The sequence below is a fragment of the Balaenoptera borealis genome (genome assembly GCF_965194805.1).
Source record: "Balaenoptera borealis genome assembly, chromosome: 3".
Classification (NCBI taxonomy): Eukaryota; Metazoa; Chordata; class Mammalia; order Artiodactyla; family Balaenopteridae; genus Balaenoptera; species Balaenoptera borealis.
This window is the reverse complement of record NC_138866.1, coordinates 119,293,296-119,317,415: the sequence shown is the minus strand read 5'-3', so window position 1 is coordinate 119,317,415 and position 24,120 is coordinate 119,293,296. Positions and strand designations below refer to the sequence as shown.

Here is a 24,120-nt window from a genome sequence, read left to right as displayed (position 1 = left end):
TGGGAAATGAGCAAGCTGGATGACATAGTTGGTGGTGAATTTCACAGGGAGGAGGCCTCTGTACAGCATGGCAGGGGAGGCTGGTGCCAGGCGTGCAGATAGTGGAGCTTCTGATTCCCTAATGGGAAGCAGATGCTTCTGTGTGTGCTCAATAAACACATCAGATGGGGTAAACTCAACTGGCTGGCTAGATGACGCCGACAGGTAAAACAATGTGCCTTAATAACCATGCTTTCCCAACAGTGTGGGAGAACGTTATTATTAAAATGATTAGTCACTAACACCAATTTACTTACATTTACGGTGAGCTAATTCGTGCAAATACGTATGGATGCCAAAACTTTTATTCATGACACCCTGTTGAAAGAAATCTTTTGCCTATGATAAATATCTCCCTCTTATTACGGTCAGGAATGTAGATCAATAACACCTTCCTGGAAAGCTATTTAGCAATATATACTGTTTGACCCAGGAATCCTTCTAGGAATTTACACTAAGGAAATTATAAGAAATGAGGCCAACAATTTCTCTATGAAGGAGCTCATCACAGTATTATTATTATTATTCATTATTAATGAAAAAATGGAAACATCCTAAATGTCCAACATAGGGAAATAGTTAAACAATATACAGAAAACCTCTGGGAAACACTGGAGGGATATTTTTCCAGTTGTTTTTCTAATGAAAATCTTCTAGCACTTGTGCCCGCATGATTGACCCTCAATGTAGTTTGGTAAATGTTTCCTGAGGAGCCTGTACTACGTGCCAATACGGTGTGAGGCAGGGGAGACGTGAAGGTAAAACCAACACGGTTCCTACTTATGGTCTAAATCAGGGGTCAGCAAACTACCGCCCACAGGCCGTATCTGGCCCATCACCTGTTTTTATAAATAAAGATTTATTGGAACACAAACATGCCCATTACTTACAGTTTACTTACTGTCCAGAGCTGCTTTTGTGTTATAACAGCAGAGCTGAGTAGTTGCAACAGAGATAGTATGGCCCACAGAGCCTAAAATACTTATGATTTAGTGATTTACAGAAAAAAAAAAAAAGCCAACCCCTGGTTTAAATCAAAAGGCAGACACTAAATGTCCATCATCGGATGAATGGTAAAGAAGATGTGGCACATATATGCAATGGAATATTACTCAGCCATAAAAAGAAACGAAATGGAGTTATTTGTAGTGAGGTGGATGGAGTTAGAGTCTGTCATACAGAGTGAAGTAAGTCAGAAAGAGAAAAACAAATACAGTATGCTAACACATATATATGGAATCTAAGGGAAAAAAAAAAGGTCACGAAGAACCTAGTGGCAAGACGGGAATAAAGACACAGACCTACTAGAGAATGGACTTGAGGATATGGGGAGGGCGAAGGGTAAGCTGGGACAAAGTGAGAGAGTGGCATGGACATATATACACTACCAAACGTAAAATAGATAGCTAGCGGGAAGCAGCCGCATAGCACAGAGAGATCAGCTCGGTGCTTTGTGACCACCTAGAGGGGTGGGGTAGGGAGGGTGGGAGGGAGGGAGATGCAACAGGGAAGAGATATGGGGACATATGTATATGTATAACTGATTCACTTTGTTATAAAGCAGAAACTAACATGCCATTGTAAAGCAATTATACTCCAATAAAGATGTTAAAAAAAAAAAAAAAAGGCAGACACGATGCCATCTTTCAATATGGCATGTATATGTTCAGAGGGAGGCATGCAGAGCCCTGCACAGACAAGGCCGAGGCTCAGGTTGAAGGCTCCAGTCTGCCCCTGACTGGCCCTCATCCCGCTGCCCACTTGATTCGTCCCAATGTGTCTCAACTATAAAACGGAAGGCAAAGAGTTACCTTCTACCTCAGTTGTTTTCTTCTTTTCCTTAAGCAGAAGACACATACTTTTCAAACAAAACCTCATGCAGAAACAGAGAGAACTCCAATACGTAAAATGAGAAAAGCAGAACTGTTCTGGTTGAAGAGGGGCTGGCAGGGTTTGGAAGCCCGCGTCTCACCTTCCTGCTGGCTCTTGTTCCTCACGGCCACGGTTTCTCAACTGCGGCTCTAATGCCAATTAGGCCTAGATAGTTCTTGGTTGTGGGGATTGTCTTCTGCACTGTAAGATGGTTAGCAGCACCCCTGGCTTCTGCCCACTGGATGCCAGTGGCAGCCCTCCCCCTCAGTATGACAAACAGAACTGTCTCCAGACATTGCCAAATGTCCCTTTGGGAACAAAACCACCCCCGGTTGAGAAGCACTGCTCTAGTTTATCCCACAGCACACGGAACACCTAGGAGCACAGATCCCCTGGAAAAAAGCTTTAAAACAATGGCAATTTCCTAGAAGTGCAAAAACAGTCATCTGTAAGTGTCAGAAGCGAATGAGCACAGAATACTTAATTATCCAGTTTTAAAAAACACTTCCGCACTGCTATCAGGCTAGCGAGTAGCCTTCTAGAGCTCTTGAATCTTGCCTTTTGGCTGAACTTCAATATGAGCAGGGTTATGTACTGGAAAGAGCACAGTGCCTGGCATACAGTAGGTGCATAGTAAGTGTTGAATGAAGTAGCAGCTGGTTGAGGAATCAAGAGATCAAAATTATAGGAACCAACTTGCTTCTTGAACTGGATCATCTCTAAGTCTCTTCTGGTGCTGAATTGTTTCCGGGGAAAAAAAAAATGATACAGCCCTGAGGTGAAGAATCCTGCCATGTCTAAAGTCAGAGGAATTTGCTTCATGTAGACAAAATTAAATTGGAAACAGGAATCAACGGGAAACAAACTGACAATGTCATTCATTTGGAGGGAAGAAATGGTCCATGGGATAAAAGGTATTTTGGCTTCCTTAAGGAAGGTAATTGTGAAACTGGCAATCTGGTTTTAATCAAGCTTATGGCGCTCCCTTTTCAGCTGTCTTATTTCATTAGAGAATAACACCTTACCAAGTGACTCCACTGGAAGGAAATGTTGGTGTTCTCCTAGGATAAAATTGGGAGAGAATCAACTACATGAGTGTTTACAAATCTGATGGAAGTAGTCCTGAGAGGGAAACATTTGATATGCAGTGAGAGAATTACCACCCCTCTTCCCACTAGGGTCGTCTTTCCCTAGAGAGTAGGGGTATCCCAAACTTTAAAATTTCAGTGCTTCGCTTTCATGATCTTCCTCCTTGATGGACTGAAATGGCGGGGGGTGCGGGGGGAGGGCATGAATGAATTACAACAATGACAACTGCTCTATTATAAAAGCAAGGTGTCCACATTTTTGTACAGAATAGTAGAAACCTCTGGACTTCCACTTTACTTTTAAAATGTAAGGCTGACTGTTCTCTGTTTAAAGAGAATTCTGTTTAAAGTATTTGGTCAGATTGTATCTTCACTCTGTAGGGCCTCAGGAGGGACGGGTCTGTGAGGAGCTGTGGTCTGGGCAGCCAAGGGGTCAGGATTAGGAAGTTTCTTGCAGAAAGGAGCAGAGAGATACTTGTCTACACTCTACAGGGCAAAGTTCCGGAAGCCAGATTACTAGCAAAAAGGCAATAGCGAGTTGGGCGGATGAACTGTGCTGTAGGATGGAGGCTGCTTGCACACCGGCCCCATTTACACGGCCTCCTGGGTGCAGACAGCCGGGACCCACAGGTCCAATCAAAAGGCCCTTGGAGGACTGTGGGTGAATCCAGGGACCAGCAAAGAGGGAGGCTCATGCTTGCCCTTGTCATTTCCTTGACTCACAGCCTATCTCTAGACCTGCCTGTTTGCATTTTTCTCCACAAGATGGCACCTATAAGCCTTTGTAAAAGGGTACTCACATTAGCAACTAGTTTAGGGACGTGAAACAGTGGTTAAACATCAAAAGGAATGATAGTCGAGAAACACAAGAAGGGTAGACTCAGAAATTCAGGGTGACTATATTTATTGTGCTCTTATGTGCAAGTTGCTGCCATGTTGTTAAGGTGTGATGTTCATTTCTCAAAATGTTTTTGTGGAGCATTTAAAAACGTGGGTGGGATATTCAGGCCTTTTATTTCCAGAATGTTCAAGAAAATGCTTAAACAGCTGTGTGAGTTAAACTTTGGGGGTTACATGGGCTTTATCGATGTCACTGGGTGATCTCTTCAGGGATGGTTGAGAAGACTGGCTGGGTGGGTGGGTGGGTGGATGAGGGGCGGGAGATGAGAAGAAAAGCTGGCTCCCAAAGTACGTGGGCTCGAATCCCAAGACTCTTGAGTTGGGGAAGGGCACACTGAAACGCTGTTGTCGGAAGACGCTTGGCAGACACAGGCAGTGGATTAGAGATGGAAGAGACTAGAGATTGAGAAGCACACAGACAACTACATTAAAATGGGCACAGAGGGATGGTGGCCTGGACCAGAGAGATGGAATTAGAACAGAGGGCAAGGGCACACCAACGTTAGGCTGGAGGAATGACCAATAGAGTGATGAAGGATGGTCTATTGAACGTGAAGTAAGGAAGACTTGGAAGTCCGTGGCTTTGGAATCTGGAAGATTAGTAGTGTTGCCTGTTTCAGGCAGAAGCTTTCCTAGGGAAGCAGGCCTTTGATGGCGTCATCTTAGAGCGAGGGTCTGAGTGTACATCTTCATAATCACTAATTTATTCATTAAATTTAGTCATATTAATTCTCTCTCCCTCTTTCACTGGAACTTTCCCCTAAACACTAAACACTGTTTAGTGTTTAGAAAACTAAACATTTTTTTAATTTTAGCTTTTTGGATAGGAATCCTTCCAAACTATATTTTTCACTTCTCTGTTTTGATTTTCTTTTTTAAAAATCAAGAATAATAAGCACTATTTGACCTTCTCTAGCCCCACTGCTACCCAAAGTGTGGTCCATGGGCCAGAAGCATAGGCATCATCTGAGAGCTCGTTAGAAACCTTGGGGCCCACTGCAGGCTTAATGAATCGGAGTCTACATTTGAGTAGCGTCCTCAGGTGATTCCTGTGCTATCTGAGATTATTTGACTTTCTGGATCACTTTTTGTTTGCTCCGAGTTTTTTCTACTTTTCCCAAGTTGCACAACCAACTCTCCCACCCAGTCAAAACAAAGACAACACAACACTGTCACCCTCTAGGTTAAAAATTAAAAAGAAATAATGCCTTTGGGAAGCTTTTCTCTGTGATATTTTTAATAGGGACGGGGTGGAAGCAAGGACACACGTTCCTAAACACAGTCTCTTGAGAATCCCAGGACTGGACAGCAGGAAGGGCTCTGGGAGACCCAGCCTCTTGCTCCAGGGATGAAGAACAAAGTCCCAGGAGGGGAAGGGATTTCTCCAGGGTGGCAGAGAGAGGCCTACCTCTCCCTAGAGACTACAGGCTAGAGACTCCTTTTCATGATACTATGATGGCCCCCTGCTCCTTCTGAGGCAGGGTTTTAATGTTTCCTCACTTAAATGGTCTATGTTCTTTTCTTTCTTCTTCTTACGTCCCTGTAACCATGTGAAAAAGGTTTTGTCTACCAGCTAGAATAGCGACTCTTTTTGGAAAGCAAACTGTCTCTGTGAAAATACTTGGATAAACTGCATGGGCTGGGAGGTGGGACTCTGAGGCCTGGGGGTCAGCAGAAATCAAGGCAACAAGAGATAATGGCTAAACTGAGATATGGCTAAATAGGAGAAGAGTCTGGTTTTGCTTCCAGAGCTGGAGACGGAACAAAGGGACAGAAAAGAGAAGGAGAGAAGTTACGAGATTGTGGAGGGTCAATGTGAAGCCCTGAGTGGTTGGGAGCACTGTTAACACTGACCTTGAATCTGAAGTGTGCTTGCTGTGATTTAAACCTCTCTTTGTTCCCAGACTTCCCAAGTCTTCACTGAAGCCCTACATCTATGTTATGCCTATTTTCCTGCCTTTAAAATTCCTGGTTTAGGTTCCTTTAACCCCTCTTCCTTTCCATAATCTGAAATAAAATTTTCTCTTCTATGTTCCCACATCTTCAAAAGTTTTTCTTTTAGACACAGGGATGTCCGCCTAAGAGCATCCCTAATGTATTCCTGCAGGTGACATCATCTTTCTGAGCCTTAGTTTCCTTCCCTGTAAAGCAAGGGTATTAAAATATAGTTTCTCAAAAAAAAAAAAAAAAAAAAAAAAAAAAAAAAAAATATAGTTTCTCAAATCTGTTGTGAAGATTGAATGAAAACAGGCAGATGAAGGCACCTAGTTCAGAACTGGCTTGGACTTGGGGCTGGAAAAATGTTGGCATGCTTTCCTTCTCCTTGAGGCTGCACCTGCCTCCCTTCAATGACCTGTCCCTGGGCATGGCCATGGGAATCCTTACTCTCACACCAGGCGCACACATTTCTACTCTAACAGAGGAGGTTGTTCTGTTTGCACTGTCCACAGAAACCCCATTTCTATTTACACACGATTCTCAAGTGGTGTTCCAAGCCAGGGTTGTAACGGGGCAAACTGCTATGATCTATTTGCATTTCAATAACATTCTGGGACAATGGGGATCAAGAATTCCAGAGATTTTCTTATAACTTTGTTCCCTCTCTATTTTTTAAAAAAAGTGTGGGTTTGCTTGTTCTGTTAGTCTTTCCTGGTTTGTCTTAGACACCAGTTATGGAAAGCCTCAGACGTTGTAAAGAGGTTATGTTCATTTCAGAAACAGAGCAAGGGAAACTGTGGGTGGAGCTCACAGCTCAGGCATGTTGGAGCACTGTCTTAGATGGACTGTAGGTGGAAAACAGATGCAAATAGGGATTCAAGCAACTCCCAGGGATCCAGACAGTAGGAAGCCCCACATATATATTTGATAGCTGTCATGGGTAGAGTACTGGCCACGTGCTAGGCATCTAACATGGTATCCTGTTTAATTATCTTGACTATCCCTACTTTATCGAAGCTCACAGAAGATACGTAATGTGTAACACAGAGGTGGTGATGGTGGGTTTGAATGAAGGGACTTCTGGCTCTTTCTCCTTTGCTACTGGCATAGTCCCTTAGCCCAGTGGAAATCTTTCTTTACCTTAAGAACAGAGCCTGGTAGATGGCCGACCAAGGGCTACATATACCGAGGGCTAGAATGTCCAAGAAATCAAATAAGGCTAATTCCCTCTTATTGTTCTATCTCTAGGGCTGCTCTATCTCTTTGGTGCTTGGCTTTTCCCAAGACCCTTTCACGGGGCGCTACTTACGGTCTGAGGACTCCCACAAGGGCTGACTGAACTGTTTCCTCATCTCCTTCCTATAGCTTCTCTTTGTTCTCTTGTTCCCCCCGAAGTCCCATGCTGTTTCTTTCCCCTCATGCAGCGCTCATTCACCTAAGGGAGGGGACATCTATAACACCATCCTTTCTTTCATAACAAATTCATAGGTCCAAAGTTATTTATTGAAATAGTAACTAGCTTTCTCATTTGTCTTGCTGGGAATGGAAACTGTTGGTGCACCAAGCTGGGAAATATTTATGACTCAAGGAAAAACATCATTCCATGAGAGATATCATTACCCAATCCAAGAGCTTGTTCTTTAGGGCCAGACTGACCAAGAAATCAAATAAAGATAATTCCTTCTTATTCTCTCTCCTAACCATAGGTGCATCCAATGTGAATATTCATTTCATTAAGAAATAAAGGGGCTTCCCTGGTGGTGCAGTGGTTAAGAATTCACTTGCCAATGCAGGGGACACAGGTTCGAGCCCTGGTCCGGGAAGATCCCACATGCTGCAGAGCAACAAAGCCCATGTGCCACAACTACTGAGCCTGTGCTCTAGAGCCCACATGACACAACTACTGAGCCCGCGTGCCACAACTACTGAAGCCCGCACGCCTAGAGCCCGTGCTCCACAACAAAAGAAGCCACCACAATGAGAAGCCCGCACACCTCAACAAAGAGTAGCCCCCGCTCGCCGCAACTAGAGAAAGCCTGCACACAGCAAGGAAGACCCAACGCAGCCAAAAATAAATAAATAAAATTAAAAGAAAGACATTGTGTTCCATGCATGCTCAGAAGGAAGAAATTTGGCTGAAATATTTAAACACGAAGGCTCCTTCACGCTTCTTTTGAAGGATGTCTAAGAACAGGGTTATCTGTCAAACTCAATGTTTTCCATAACAATAATTCAGATGGCAGCCAGATGAATAATTCTCACGCTTGCAGAAATTTTCCCTTCTTCTGCAACTTTAAACCAACTTTAAGGTAGGGTAATGGCAGATAGGATACCCACACATGGCTTCCAAGTGACTGTATTACCTATATGCACTTGTGTACATAAATATTTAGGACATGCAAACCAGTTGGATAAACATTGATTCTTCACCATCTTTGGTGGAACCCTGAAATTCTTAATTTTCACCAGTCCCTTCTTTAAACAGATCATATTTATGAGCTTTTAAGTCATGCCCCCCAGATGTATAAGCATAAGAAATGCTAATGTTGTGATTTCAGGTAATCTATCCTGCATGTGGCTGTGAAATTTATCTCCCCAAAGTACTGCTGTCATCATGTCAGTCCTCTGGCTCAAAAGGCTTCCTGATGTCAGTTGTCACTTAAACAAGCTGATTATTTTCTCCTAGGCATTATGCCTATATTTAAGTTCCTGATTCCAGGTGGAAAGGAGTGCCCGGGGCTATAGTATCTCAAGCGTGAGCTTTACCCCAGGTGTGATAACTGAGTGAACGTAGAAATTTTGAAAATGATCCAGCATCATTACGCTTTAACAGCAAAAATACTTTGTTAAAGTGACAGTACATATTAATTAGCAATGCTAATTATTAATTCTGCTCTAATTTGTTGGGTTGGTTTTGTGATAATAAACGGAGACAAAGTTTGTAAAAAGCATCTGACACAGGGGAGGAACTCAATACATATTATGTTTTATTTAAAGTCAAGTTAAAGATAACATAGAGGGCAAATTCAAAGAAATACAAACAAATGATATTCATTCCTAGCTTAAACAATAGCTGCCTTGGAATGTTACTTAGCTAGAGAACAGCCGGACTGCGTATACTTTAAGGAATGTGGAATGGCAGGAAATACGGAAGTAAAAAGAAAAGCATTTCTCTGGCAGACTAAAAGAAACCCTAGTTAAAAGCGAGCCAGAGCCAAAGTCAAAAAGAGTCAAAAATTCAGTTTTGACAATTGATGGACTCTCTGGACCCTGTAAGAAAGGCAGGTTCTCATTATTCAAAGGAGTCCATAGAGGTGCTGATGGATGCCAAGAAAAGCGACAGAGAGAAAGGAAACTGGTACTTGTTGAGAATCTAGTAAGGTGACAATATTTACTACCATTTTAATAGAGAAGGAAAGAGGTCATATAGCTAAGAGTCAGGCTATGAACCCACAGCTATCTAGCTCAAACTCTTAGAAACAGAATGATAGGGCGGAAGCCAAACAGGCGAGGTGAATAGTGACTGAGACAGTGAACATGGTGGTGAACAGCACACACTAAGGGGGAACAGCAGGAGCTACAAGAGAGGGAGTGAGAACAGCTCTGGAAATGGGTGAATGCAGTGCCCACAAAGGCAAGTGTCCCCTGGATGAGGACATGCAGCTTGGGGTTGACAGTGATGGAGAGAAAAATGGCTTCTGACTCCCTGCCCTTCCCTGATAGTTCACGGAAGGGAGTCTCTTAATATTGTGTTGGACTTCCTTTTTATACTCATGGGAAAGCTCCAATTTCTCAGAATCTTTGGGTTCTCTCTTATCCATTGTCTCTATGTGTTGCTTGAAGCCCTGGCACGAAAAATTTTCCCAACCACTTTTTCCTGTTGTAACAAAAGGATCTGATGGAGGCTTTCTCTCCAGTACAGACCCAAGGGTCTTTAAATCTTTTGGACAGCCTCTATTTCCTATTAGACTCACTCTGCCTCAAGCCTCCAGAATGTTCTCTTTTGACTAGTGAGTGGAAAGGGAAGCTAAAATCATGGCATCACGAGCTTATAGACCAGGATTTCTCCAAGACCACCTTTTCTCTGAGTGTATTTGAGTCACCCTAGCAATCCTGGGGCTTCCCTTTTGAGACCTAAGGCCACCCTCTTTGAGACTGTATTCTATATGTTTGAGGGCTACAAAGAAATCCCTGCAGATTCAATTTGCTCAACTTGTATTTTAAATAATGATAGGAAACAGCCTGCTCTTTTTAAGATACAGAAACTTCTAGAGAGCTTGAGCAGAGGAAGGCTATAAACCTATAACTTAATGGGTGCTTTGGTAGAACATTGATTTTGAGTTGTTAACCAAGATTTTACCCCTGAGATGAGGAGTGAACTGGAGTGCTACAGAGAGTTATTGGAAGTGTCTACTTGAACACCGGAAAAATCTTTGCCTCAAATAAGTTGGGAATAGTGACATTGTTGACACAAAGCCATTCAGATGGTAACTAGCAGAATGACTTATCTCCTTCTTAGGATGGCTGGAAAACCATAGCATCAGCGTAGACGAGGATGTTTGTCTTCCTCTCTGCTGTCGTTCAAAGTCATCGACAAATTGAACCAGGTTTTTTTTTTCTTTTTTTAATAAAAGCTAAAATGTCAGGGAACAGAACACAAACAAGGGTGGCATAGGGCATTGACCTAGCTGGCTATGAAAAGCAAATTTGGATTTCTTTGTAAATTTGGACCTTGCAGTTGCCAGTGAGTGTTAGCAAATACCCCACTATCTCTCCTTGCTGTAGAAAACCACAGTTCTCTATTTTATACAAACATCACTAAAGTGGGTAGGAACAATAATAAAATCGATTTTCAGTAAAGGATGTCCTTTTCAAAAAATATAACTTTGAATTTCTTTTTCCTAACAGATTTTTGTAATATAGGGAAGAACAAAATGGTCCAACCCATAGGAGGAGGAGGAGGCTTATCATAGTAAAATCAGTCTTATTACCAAGTATTCCCACTAAATAAAGAATGCTAGGATCACAGACTTAGAGCGGAAGAAACCATAGAAGTCATCTGGTCTAACCAAGGTCAGAGGAGGTAATGTAAGGGGCCAAGATCCATACTGGTGTCAGCCTAGGAACTACTGTTCCCTGCTGAGACCCTGGACAGGTCACTGGGGCTAATTTAACTGATAAAACGTGTGTGCTAGACTAAACAGGCTTTCAAGCTCTTCTAAGGTTCTACTTTAATGTTTTCATAATCTTTAAAACATGTTTGTAAAATATGAAGAACTTGATAAACATCCTTTTTAACCATTGTATATGCCTAATTATAACACACTGGACACTGCTGTATTAACTCATTCTTATGCAGCCCTCAGGACAAACTGCTCCCATTTTTAATCAAAGAGATTGCCTGTCTACAGTTTGCAATTTGTTGTCTGTCTTAATCAGGAACACCTCAAGAACTGTAAGCTAAAATAAAATTCAGAAATAAATTGGACGCTCAGGCATCTAAAGTCATTTTCCATATTCTATGCGCCAAAATTTCTACTCAACAAAAAAGCCACGTGCTCACTAATTGCTATTATAACAGTTAGATGCTAATGTTTTAATTAAAATTAATTAATACCAACACAACACATCGAGCTTTTAAAAATTTATCTTATGATTAGGATCTCTCATACCACTTTGTTTGGAAAAAAGAGCACTGCTGCTAAAAAGTGAAGACTATAAGATTAGATAATTTAGCACAAGCATAGCACTTATTTTTATAAAATGCCTTACATAAATTAACCCACTGAATTTTTCCAACAACCCAAGAGGTAGATGATATTCATTCCATTTTAGAGATGAGAAAACTGAGGCACAAGGAGGTTGAGAAAATTGTCCTAGATTAGCAAGCTATTGAGCTAGAATGTAACCTGGGCAGTCTGGTCCCAGAACATGGATTGTTAACTCCAACTCTCACTACAACTCCTGATGACCTCATGGGTGCCTGGTGACCCTAACTTTGTAAGACATTTCCCTTCTTGGCAAGAACCCTGTCTATCTGTTTGTTTGACCCTCTCCCACTGTCAGGGAGCTCCCCACCTGCTGAGGAGGCCATTCATCCCTGAAAGACTCTGACATGTAACAAATCCTCCCTTTGGAAACCACTCTCTGTGTACCCTCCACCAGTGCTCTGTACTCAGATCTCTGGAGACCTTTGGACACTGGCCTGTCCCACTTCCTTTCTAATATTTTCCATTTGGTTTGACGTTTTTGCCTAAAACATTCCTTTTCCTCAACATTATCCCCTCTTTGTCAGGACTATGGGATGAGACTCTGGTGCAAGGAAAGCCCTCGATTTCCAGCTCCAAAGATGAATGATCTAGAATAACTTTACTGATGTACAGTATCAAAAATATATTTTCAGTATCTGACCTTTTCTAGCATTTGGTTTTCCTGAGAAAACAGGGGCTTGAAAATACCCCTTTCGCGAATCTTCTTTCTATGACAAAGTATTTGCCCTTTTCACTCTTCTATTAAAAAGATGACATAAGAAATTTTATACTGTGAAAAAAGATAAAATTACTATTAAGTAGCAATGGCACTGAGTAATAACTGGAAACTCTGTCTTTGGAATCATGCTCTCCTGGGGTTCCAATCCTGTTGGCCACTCTGGCTGTGTGACCTTAGGCAAGGTGCTTAAATAAGAAAATTATAGTAATTTAAGCCACAAGAGGAAAGCATTTCTCACAGCACTTGGAATAAGAGTTTGTGATTGTTGTTAACAATTACAGTATAAAGATCTGGAGTGTTTAGCAGGAAGAAAAGAAGACAGACATGCTAGATGGCTCTAAGTATTGGAGGCTTTGTCACATGGAAGAAAGATGTCCTCTTCGTGGTCCCAAGAGGCTGGACTGGGACCCGCAGGGGCATTGTACAGAAAGACCTATCACGTTACTGGTCCCAAAATGGAGTCTCAGTGAATGCCTGCCTCATAAGATTGCTGTGAGGATCGGATGTCACAATCTGCATAAAGGACTTAGCACTGAGCCTGGAACATAGTAGGCACTCAATAAATCTTAGCTATGCTCAACATCAATAGTCAGAATGGACTGAGGATGGAAGCATCTGGAAAGAAAGGTTTAAATCATCAGGTGAGTTACTACCGAAGAATTAATTAAACACCTATCATGCGCCTAGCACTGACACAATCCTCTAGAAAAATCAAAAGTGGGGTATGTCACGTCTCTGCTCTCAGTGGGCTTAGTGTCTAGCCCGGGGGATGATACCTATGAGCAAAATAAACAAGAGATCAACTGCAGTTTTGGGAACGCCTGGAATGTCTAAATAATAGTCAGCACAGGGGCTTCCCTGGTGGTGCAGTGGTTGAGAATCTGCCTGCCAGTGCAGGGGACACGGGTTCGAGCCCTGGTCTGGGAAGATCCCACATGCCGCGGAGCAACTGGGCCCGTGAGCCACAACTACTGAGCCTGCGCGTCTGGAGCCTGTGCTCCGCAACAAGAGAGGCCGCGATAGTGAGAGGCCCACGCACCGCGATGAAGAGTGGTCCCCACTTGCCGCAACTAGAGGAAGCCCTCGCACAGAAACGAAGACCCAACACAGCCATAAGTAAATAAAATAAATAAATAAAATTAAAAAAAAAAAAAAGTCAGCACAACTTGGGTCTTTGTGTCATGCTGTCCTTTTGCTCTTGGCTCTGAAGGAGTCACGTGGTTCGGTGGCCCTAACTTGTATCAGGGAAATCAACCTAACAATGGAAAATTCAAGACCAGTCCTGGGCGAACCCTGGCCCTCTTGCCATGAATTACCCACCAGGTTTTGCTATTGTCTGCCCTCTAACTTCACTACACTAGACTAGAAAGTTGCTTTTTTTACTGCTTTTCAAATCTTCCCCAAATATTACTGTTTGGTGGCTAAAAAAGAGTACCATTTTTTTCTTGACCTGTCTCTACTGAAAAAGGCCAGTAATATACATTATGAGATGCATTATTCTTCATGACACTAAACTTTATTTTGAATAAGAAAAAATATACCTTATACCTGACTATATTTTAATGCTTTTCTGGCTTGCTCTTTTTGCTAAACGGGTTACTTGTAATTGACCTAGACTATCCTATAAGAATTAGCAGATGAGAATCCCCAGGGATATATTGGCAGTAGGTCAGGATTACATAAAGCCACAAGATAAAGATCATAATTCTTTGTCGATTAACATTTTAACTGCAAGTCTTTTAAAACATTTAAATCCCAACATTATCATCGACCTTGTGTTCAAGTTACATCTAAGTGTCTTGAGCAAAGAACATACAAAATTTAGCTCTGTATGCCTTTCAGAACTAGCACATACTAAGTGATAATAATTCTTGAATTAAGTAAAATTTTATGGCTGCAACTGGGCTTCCTTTTCAGTTTACAGAATGTCTCATTCAGACAATGAAGAAATTAGAGCCTAGGTCCACATGGAGTGAAATTTAGTGGTTTAGTGCATTTTTGCTTCTGTATTGCAAATGAGGTGTTTATGTCAAAGAGATACTTTCTTAGCTTCAGTGGATGTCACTTCTGAGTTATATCTGGCTTACTGGAACTCTCTCCCATCCGCCAAGCAAGTTACCAGGATTTACTTCAAAATTACAGTTTACAAAGTTGATGAAAGTACTCATCTTTTCTTCTTCGGCAAAGGGAATGGTAGGATGAACTTCTGTTCAACATTACGGATATTCCTCAGTATGTGGTTCTTCTACTTCTAGGTAAATGGTGGATTACAATTTCCCACCCCTCTGAAGTTAGCTGTGACCATGTGCCTAGTTCTGGCCAATGGGATGTATGTGGGAGTGGCATGTATCACTTCCAGGTTGAAAGATTTAATTGCTGGTGCTCAGCTCTCCAAACTTTTCTTCCTCTGCCAGAGCAAATCTTGCAGACTTTGGGTGAGATGGCAGCTGCCTAAGGTGGTGGAGCCTCCACCGACCTGGGACCCTGAAGGACTATGATAAACAGAGGTCTTGCTGGTCCTGGAAGGACTGGAATGAAAAAGAAATCTTTGTTTTAAGTCACTGATATTTTGTCCTTATTTGTCACTCAAGCATAACACAGATTATTTTTCTTGATACAGAACTTCTGGTTAAATTTTTAAACCTACAGACAAAAAATTATGTAGAATTTTATGCTAGGTGACAAGGACTAGATCATACTAATTTCTAATATCTGGTAGGTCAAACTATGTTCTGAATTCTTTCCTTCTAATGCCTGATTGAGAGTGTGCTATTGCATTGCTATATCGTAAATTAAAATTACTATGACTATGAGAATAATAAAGTTTGAAATTGAGTAGTTGAAATTGCTTAAAAAGATTTTTTCTTTATTATGTAGAAAAGACAAACTGTTAATAGACACAGAATGCTACTTGCCAATTCCACATGCAGTTCATGATTTTCATGTATACTTTTAGTCTCTTAGGGTTCAGACTTTAACTTGGCGTTTCTGGGTTATGAGATATAGTTTGGAAAGCTCCATGAAGGTCCCTGTAAGGAATCTACAAAACATTTCATCACAACTTCTATGTATCACACAAAGCCAGAGTAAAACAGAGGTCCACAAGTAACCAAACGGCCTTCAGCCTTCTGAAAATACAACCTGGAGAATCCTGCATTCATTTGTCCCCACTGCATACTATCAGCTCAACATGATGCTACACAAGAATAACCATGTCCTGCAAAAAACTAGAAATTACACATGGACAATCCTGACCTTCACTGCTGCCCCAGGTATGGTGCTGCCTCCACTTTTGGCTATTATCCTCTCACTACCAAATATCTCAAACAAGCACCAACTTTCAAACAATCATGTCTCTTAACCTTTAGCCACGGACTCCCACCCTTGCTAGTTACTGAGATTTTTTCCCTTGAAGATGTTAATGACTTCATTTTATCCTGTATCAAATGGGGTCTTCTCAGTTCTCATTCATTCCCAAGAGCACTGCTCATGCCTCACCTCTTGAATTATTCTCTGCCTTTGCACCCACTTTGGCCCTCCATGTTCTCCTTTCTTCCTTTCCTCTACTTGTTTCCTAACTGTGGGCTTCCGAAGTCTCAGTTCGATTCTTAATACTCTTTAGATTCGTGTTTGCAAATATTTAACAGGGGATGGCAGGGAGAGGGGCCAAAGGCTCAGTTCCTGACTGTACTTTCTCAATCTATACAGCCCAGGATGTTTTCTGAAAGCCAATCTCTTTTTTTTTTTTTCTTATTGGTCATCAATTTTATACACATCAGTGTATACATGTCAATCCCAATCACCCAATTCATCACACCACCATCCTCACCCCCCCACGGCTTGCCCCCCTTGGTGTCCATACGTTTGTTCTCTACATCTGTGTCTCAACTTCTGCCCTGCAAACCGTTCATCTGTACCATTTTTCTAGGTTCCACATATATGCGTTAATATACGATATTTGTTTTTCTCTTTCTGACTTACTTCACTCTGTATGACAGTCTCTAGATCCATCCACGTCTCAACAAATGACCCAATTTCGTTCCTTTTTATGGCTGAGTAATATTCCATTGTATATATGTACCACAACTTCTTTATCCATTCGTCTGTCGATGGGCATTTAGGTTGCTTCCATGACCTGGCTATTGTAAATAGTGCTGCAGTGAACATTGGGGCACATGTGTCTTTCTGAATTGTGGTTTTCTCCGGGTATATGCCCAGTAGTGGGATTGCTGGATCATATGGTAATTCTATTATTAGTTTTTTAAGGAACCTCCATACTGTTCTCCATAGTGTGAAAGCCAATCTTTTAAAGAATTTGTTAGTAAAGGAACTTTAGTTTTCATCTAAAACTTCAAAAACAGGTGTTCTGAAAGTAAACAAGAAGTTAAAGATCTGTAAACAATGCTTAAAAAGAGTTAATCAGACTTGAAACTAGCACTGATCACTGATTCCCTACTACCTCCTAACAGTGGGTGTTCTCTCAAGAGAATTGTTCACTCTCAGTTTTCTATTTATCCTGTTGCCATCAGTAAATTCATCTACTTATTCTCACCTGAATTCCTAACACAAAAGACCACAATCTTAACTAGTTCTTTAGGTGTCTGTGTTTTCCAGCTAAAGTCCATGGATTATATTTGAAAAGCATTCTGCTAATTATTGTCTTTTCTCTTTTTTTACTCATCCTCCAGGAAATTCAGAAACCATACTAAGGCAGGAATGCCCAAGTTTCTCGAAGAAATAAAATCTGAATCTAGAAAGCAGTTTTGAGGGCGAAAACAGATGTAATTCAAAGCTCTTCTCTTAGGAACCTGCTTAAATGTGAGAAATTCCTGAATAGAAGGGAATGCTGGGCCAGTAATCAAACTTGCAGGTTTCTCACCTCACAGGTCCTCCTGTGGTTCCGGGATGTCATGGGAATTGAGGAGAGAGGTGGGAGCCTGTGATTCCTGGGGGACCGGCGGGGGTCAGGGGAGTTGAAGGCACAGCTGCAGGATTGCTAGGAAGAGCTAAGCAAAGAAAGATTTCTTTGTGCTGGTCCCCACCCATGATAGAGAGCCAAGAAGCCAAGAATGCAGGGACAATGTAGCAGAAGATGGTGGGATCTTCAGTCCAGGGATGGAAATAAGAAATAACTGGAATGAAATAAAATGGAGGAGGAGGAGGAGGTACTGACATTTGTTGAATATCTCTGTACTTCATTTAACCTTATTTCATTTAATTTTTATACTAACTATGAGGCAGCTATTATTTTTCCCATTTTACTTGAGTTGAAGGACAGTTTCAGAAAAGTTAATCAATTTGTTGATGATCACATGACAGACCTGGACAAAACTCTGGTCTGCCTGCAAAGCCCACGTACTTTCCATTGAACCAGGATAACAGAAGGTGATGAGCAAGAGCTTCAGGACAGACAGACAGACCTCACTGAGATCTGAGTTCTGACCCTGCCATTTCCCAGCTGGATGACCTTGGTAAGTTTCTTAAGCTTGCAAAACTGTAATTTCCTCATCTATGAAATGGACACATGACAGTGCCTACCTCATAGGTTTTCAAGAGTCAAATGAGATAATTCATGAAAATGCATACATTGAAAGTGCCACAGACTAAGGACCTAATAAACATAAACTCCCTTTTTATTATGATTGTGATTTTTTTTTTTTTTAGTATCACCTCTGCCACCATGTTCCTGTTCCAAATCATGCTGCTGGGAAAGAATAGTATTTTCTTTCTTTGATAATTGGCAATCTTTGTACAATATATTTTTGACTCCTTATTAATTAAAGCATTTGGTAACCAGAAGATCACGTGTTCCAACCAATCCACGATGTGTTTCCTTTAGAGAAAGATAGATATAGGAGAAAATAGACCATTCTTTCAGCCTTCCAGCAGACTCACAGTTGTCAATTGGTCCATTTTTACTTTCACAGAAAACCCAACTGCTATCTTCAAGACCATCTTCTCACGTGATTACTTTTCCCAGATAGCTTTTCATTTTCCAGGGTGCCTCAAATAAAGCCTGTGTGTGTGTGTGTGTGTGTGTGTGTATGTGTGTGTGTGTGTGTTCCCACCCAATAAATCTCCCACTTGGCAGGGAGTGTTGATGGTTTCTGTGAAAGGGTCTTTGTGTCCCTTTTTGTCTAAGAAGCTTTTTCATTAGAAGCCTGGAAGTTAAGGTAAATGCCACAGGGATTCGGAGGATCTCTTGGCTTTTCTCTGATGTCCAAATTATCTCCTGGAAAAATGAAGTCCTACATTCCCTGAAGTCAGTTAATAGAAGTGACAGCTGTGAGAGCTTCAAATCTGGCCTTAATTAATGGGCACTACACAAATGTGACCAAAGCATATTTGCAGAGAAGAGGCTTTAAATAGCATCAAATGTTTGTAAGCAGGAGGCCATGCGATGGCAGGAAATATCTGACCATCTTAATGGGATCAGGCTTTTGTGTGCAAACAATGGCGAGCAAAACCACAGCCCAGCTGAGAGCCATTAGAATAGCTTCCACTTGTGGCAGTGTGGAAAGGCTCTTCACTGCTAATCAGAACAGAACGATGAAATTGTGGGGTGATGCAACTGTAACAAAACTGGGTGCCCAAATGAGTGTTAGTACAGTTTACATGGACCAGGCTTCCCTTTGACCTTGCGGCCACCCTGGGCACAGAGGAGCCTCACCACCTTCAAGAAACTCTTCCCTTCACCTCTGAGACCAGTTTTTTCCTCTCATTTCTGATCAACCTATCTCCAACTTGCTCCTCCCATCTCCTCAATGAGTTAGTCCCCAAGCTACAATTCTTCTTCTCTGTCCACATCTGCCATGTGACTGATTACCCTGGGGGAGATTCCTTCTCCCAAATCACATAAGGATTTAAAAATGTCACTTGTCCAGCTGTGGCCAAAGTACCGGGTGTGTCATTGGGTTGTGGATGTGCTCACGCTTACCTAAATACTTATACTGAAGACAGCAGAGACCTGAACATGTGAGTATGACATTCATTCATTCATTTCAGACACTTTCATTTCCAGATACTGATCTAGAAGCTGGGGATGTACACAGAACACTCCATGTTCTCAAGGAACTTATAAAAACTCTCCTCCTTGTCACTACAGCAACTGACATGGGCTGGGTATACCAAGCACTCTGCCAGGTGCTCTACTTATATGATCCCACTTATCCCTCAGAACAACCCAGTGAAGTGGCTACTATTATTATTTCATTTGACAGATGACAAAACTGAATTTTGAGTGGGAGGGCAATCAGATAACTTTCCCCAAGCTAGGGAGCCAGTAAGCAGCAGAATTAGGATGAGAATAGGCTTTCCGTTGTCAGATTTCATGCCCTTATCCCTTATGCTATGCTGACTTTCCTTTCTGGTCATTTGCTTCCCAGTCTAGTGGAGGGAAATAGACAAAGAAGTTCACAATCATTGATCATTGATAATTATAACATCATTGATAATTATAACCCAGCAGGAAAAAGAACTAATAGGAGGACATATTAATAATCTATACCAACACCCAGGGGAGCTGCATGTTCAAGGAATCAAAATTTATCCCTTCAAGAGAAATACTGCTCTTGATTTCAAGTCACCATCTTTCCCCAGTTACCCCTGTCTTCACGCAGTGGAGTCATTCTCACAAGTGGGGATGCCTATTTGTACACCCAATAGATGGGGGCTGACTTAGAATAAGAATCTGAAGAATCTAAATTTGGGGGCAATGTGACAAAATATTCCTGGAAGCAATTTTCCTGTTGAGCGTCAACCAATGCCTAGGAATTCCAAAGAGTTTGCATTTGGAGCAGTTTGCCTTTTAGTTGCTTTTTCCCTTTAGGAACGCTTTTCTTTCCTGTCTCATCTTGATCCCCGAAAAAAGGACAAATTGTTAGCTAAGGTGCCAAACTGGGGAGACCTGTAATAAAATAGCTGCCTTAGACAAGGTCTGTTGTAGTAATTAGGAGATTTGTTGCAGCAATAGGTCAGACAAGAGCTGAAAGGACCTAGAGTTCAACTTTTCCTCACTCATGAATTAGCCCCCATCATTGGCCTCTGTGCCCACAGGAGAAAATTTCACATGTAAGCTGTTTGTATAGTCTTTTTATTAATGTAAGTAAACAAGACCCTACATGAGATGCAGAAAAGAAATTAACCAGGACCAGGCAATATTTCCAAATCACTGACAGCACTTGCTGGGAAAACAAAACGTTATATTTAAAACATAACAGGAAAAAAGTGTGCAACACTTCAGTCCAAGACATATAAACTGTGGACGGGGAGTTCATTCGACCAACACTTAGAGTGACTTGAAAACATACAGACATTTAAAACCCAAGCAAAGTAAGCCAGTCCAGGCTCTCTGGTGGTGGGAACCAAAACTAACAATTCTGACACACTGGGAGAACACAGGGGATCCAAAGAAGTAGATTCTGGCCATACGGCTTCTGGATTTCACCCTGTTGGTTCCAGAGAACCTCTGGAAATTTTAATCAGGAGTCACATGACCCTAGTAACACCTGGAGAGATGTCAGCTGCATGACACAGCAAGGTAGACTTACAGGGGGTGTGACTGGTAACACAGAACCCAGGTAATACCAACAAAGATGGGACACAGAACCCAGGTAATACCAACAAAGATGGGAAGCTGGGGACCATATTTTCAAAAGACATTTCCATGGAACAGGTAACAGAACTTCTTGACCCACTGGATGTTGTGGCCAAAGAATAAATAATGATAGTAGCTAATATTTAGTGAGCACTGTACTTAATGCTTTTCATGGATTATCTCATTCAATTCTTCTACCAGCTTTATGAGATAGGCATGATGATTATCCCCATTTTACAGATGGAAAACTGAGGCCCAGGCAGGTCAAGCAGCCTACTTCTCTAAGATCTCTCCACTAGTAAGACATGGACTCAAGAACTGAACACAACTCTAGTGACTCCATGCTCTTAATCTCTCTGCCGTAGTAGAAATCTGAGTGCAAAACGACAGGAGGATTTCTAGCTTAGGATATGAGATGGGATGGTAGCATCCTGAACTGAAACCCGGAAGTCTGACACTAAAGCATCCTACTGTTTTTCTTATCCCTTTAGTATAGGACTTATGTTACCACAGAGGAAAATGGAGGAACATCACAAGACCCCTAAGCCAACACTGCTGAAGCCATTTCCTAACCCTTGGTTAATTGGAACCAAGTGGCCAAGAAGGAATGACTTCTCAGCCTCAGGGCTGCTTCCCCTCCTGGTCTGTCTCTCCCTCTTTCCCTTTACCCTGAGGCCTCAGAGGCTCAGCCGACTTTTCTTTTTAGTATCTCCAAGACACAGTCTACCCCTTTAGGATTCCTCCTCTCTCACAGCCTGGCTGTGAGATGTAACTGGGTCTCCCTGACCCTTCCCAGCACAGGGCTTCTTCATTTCAAGGTTCTTCTAACCACTAAGGAAGAAAAAAGAGCAAACACAAGAGCTTAAGCTGGTCATTTGTCCTTCTTGGTCTTTCCTTTCTGACTCCCATTATTAATGAAATGGCGATGTTCTAAGGTCCGTGTTCTTCTTCTTAGTCCTTTGATGGAGGTCATGAAATAGTCCCTCTTTTCAAAGTTCTCTCTTTCTCAACACTGAGTGTATACTAGAATCACCTGGGGGCCTTTTAAAGCCATTGATGCCTGGGTCTTTCCCCCAAGACTCTGACTTGGTCTGGCACGGTGCCTGGTCATGGTCATTTGTTGAAGTGTCTCAGGTGACTCACTACTCTGGGTCCCATAAACGCTGCCTCTTAGAAGGATCCCTTTCCAAGTCCATCCAAAGCAGCAGTTCTCAAATGAAGGTTGGGGGGAGGATTTTTCTTTCCTCAGGGAACATTTAGAAATGTCTGGAGACATTTTTGATTGTACGATCGGTGGAGGCAGGGGGAATGTGCTACTGACACCTGGTGGGTAGAGGCCAGGCGTGCTGCTAGACATTCTACAGTGCACAGGACAGCCCCACAGCCATAATTATTGGTCCAAAATGTGAATAGTGCCACTGTTGAGAAACTCCTTTCTAACGGAACTAGAGACACACACTGGTGCATTCAAACACCCTTGCACCTGTGAGGGGCTCCCCCGGGGGCTGTGAGAGGCCCTATTTGGAAGGCCTCAGTCTTTGTGAGCGGCTCCTTCTTTCCTGGACAGCCTGCCTGTTATTACCGTTCTGGAAACGTTACAGCGAAGGTTGTTTCTGCCATATCCTTATGGACGTTGTGCCTGAGAAGGTGGGGAGAAACCCTGCTCTGTCTTCAGGGGAGGAAACTGCACTTTGTATCCTATTCACAGTCATGCTCAGAGCGCTCACACCTCTTTAATTACAGGAAGAAAATTCTCAAGGAAAGCATGACAAGAACACTGAAATTGGGGGTAAAATATAAACAAATGTTTTGGCTGAGGTACCGCCCATTTTGTAATCACAAAGTGTGTTTTCAGAGTGGACTGAGCTCTGCCTGGAATGGCTCGAATTAAAGATCAAAGGAGACAGAACAGAGCTCTGTGCCAATTTCACATCTCCCCGCCCCTCCCTGGAAAATCCATGTGGTCATCCATTCCCCTAAGAAGTGCTTGTCTGAAGCACTAGTTAAGCAAGCATTGATTAAAGGAGGGTTTTGTGTTTTTTTTTGTCTGTTTGTTTTCTTTTTTATTGGGGGAATTTTAGAACGTGGTGAGATAGGAACAACTTTTAAGAAAAAAAAGAAAGTGCTCGAGAGCCAGCTTACATGGACATAAGCTTGATGCTTGGAAACTGTTTCCCTTTTTATTGAGCGATTTCAACTTGAGGCAGAAGAAGGAAAGCCGGCTAAGAGGGATGAGGGCCCCTCTCGGAGCACACAGCGGGCATGACCATGAGGGCTGGCGGACATGAAGGAGCCCCCGTGGGTCCCAGAACCAGCCATCGCCAGTCACAGCGGGCTGGCTATCCTGGGAACCAGAGGAACCAAGCTCCTGTGAGCTGGGGCTGCAATCCATGTATCTCGAATGAGGAACGTGTACAGAAAGGCTGCTTGAGCAGCTGCCTACAGGATGGATTTTTTTTTAAAATTTATTTATTTATTATTTATGGCTGTGTTGGGTCTTCATTTCTGTGCGAGGGCTTTCTCTAGTTGCAGCAAGTGGGGGCCACTCCTCATCGCGGTGCGCGGGCCTCTCATTATCGGGGCCTCTCTCATTGCGGAGCACAGGCTCCAGACGCGCAGGCTCAGTAGTTGTGGCTCACGGGCCTAGCTGCTCCGCGGCATATAGGATCTTCCCAGACCAGGGCTCGAACCCGTGTCCCCTGCATTGGCAGGCAGATTCTCAACCACTGCGCCACCAGGGAAGCCCCAGGATGGATTTTATTGGGGATGGGAACAGGGCACATAAATAAACAAAGAGAAACTTCCAGGGAGGCTGATGCAACAGTCTAGGTGTGGGATGTGGGGTGGCGTGGTGCCCGGATGAGGAAAAGGCAAGTCTATGAATATCACAAAGGAGTAACTGGGAAGCCCTGAGCATCTTCTTATGGATCATATCCTCTAGAGCTGAGCTTCTCAAACTGTCCTCACACACAAGAAATAATGGTACAAAGAGGGAGGTGATAAGAGTTAAGAAGAAGTGAAAACATGGACATGCGATGGGGAGTGCTGGGGACATGCGATGGGAGGATGCTTTCACTTAGATCAGGGAGGGTGACAATAGCGTGTCCTGAACGACAGGTGTCATCCCTTGAGGACTATGGAGGGAGCACAGAGGCAGAGGGACATCCGGGGAAGGCCTTCAGGTCCCTCGCACCCTCT

At 42.6% G+C, this 24,120-nt stretch overlaps 1 protein-coding gene and 1 long non-coding RNA gene across 2 annotated transcripts in view; one reads left to right on the top strand and one right to left on the bottom strand.

The window, feature by feature from the left end:
• Nucleotides 1-24,120, bottom strand: part of THSD4 (thrombospondin type 1 domain containing 4) — a 572,383-nt gene that overhangs the window by 89,586 nt on the left and 458,677 nt on the right. The window lies entirely within an intron of this gene.
• The window catches only part of LOC309624902, a 280,987-nt gene continuing 262,977 nt past the window's right edge, over nucleotides 6,111-24,120 (top strand). Inside the window, exon 1 of the long non-coding RNA XR_014242197.1 lies at nucleotides 6,111-23,457. This is a non-coding gene — a long non-coding RNA (uncharacterized lncRNA). The remainder of the gene's footprint in view (nucleotides 23,458-24,120) is intronic.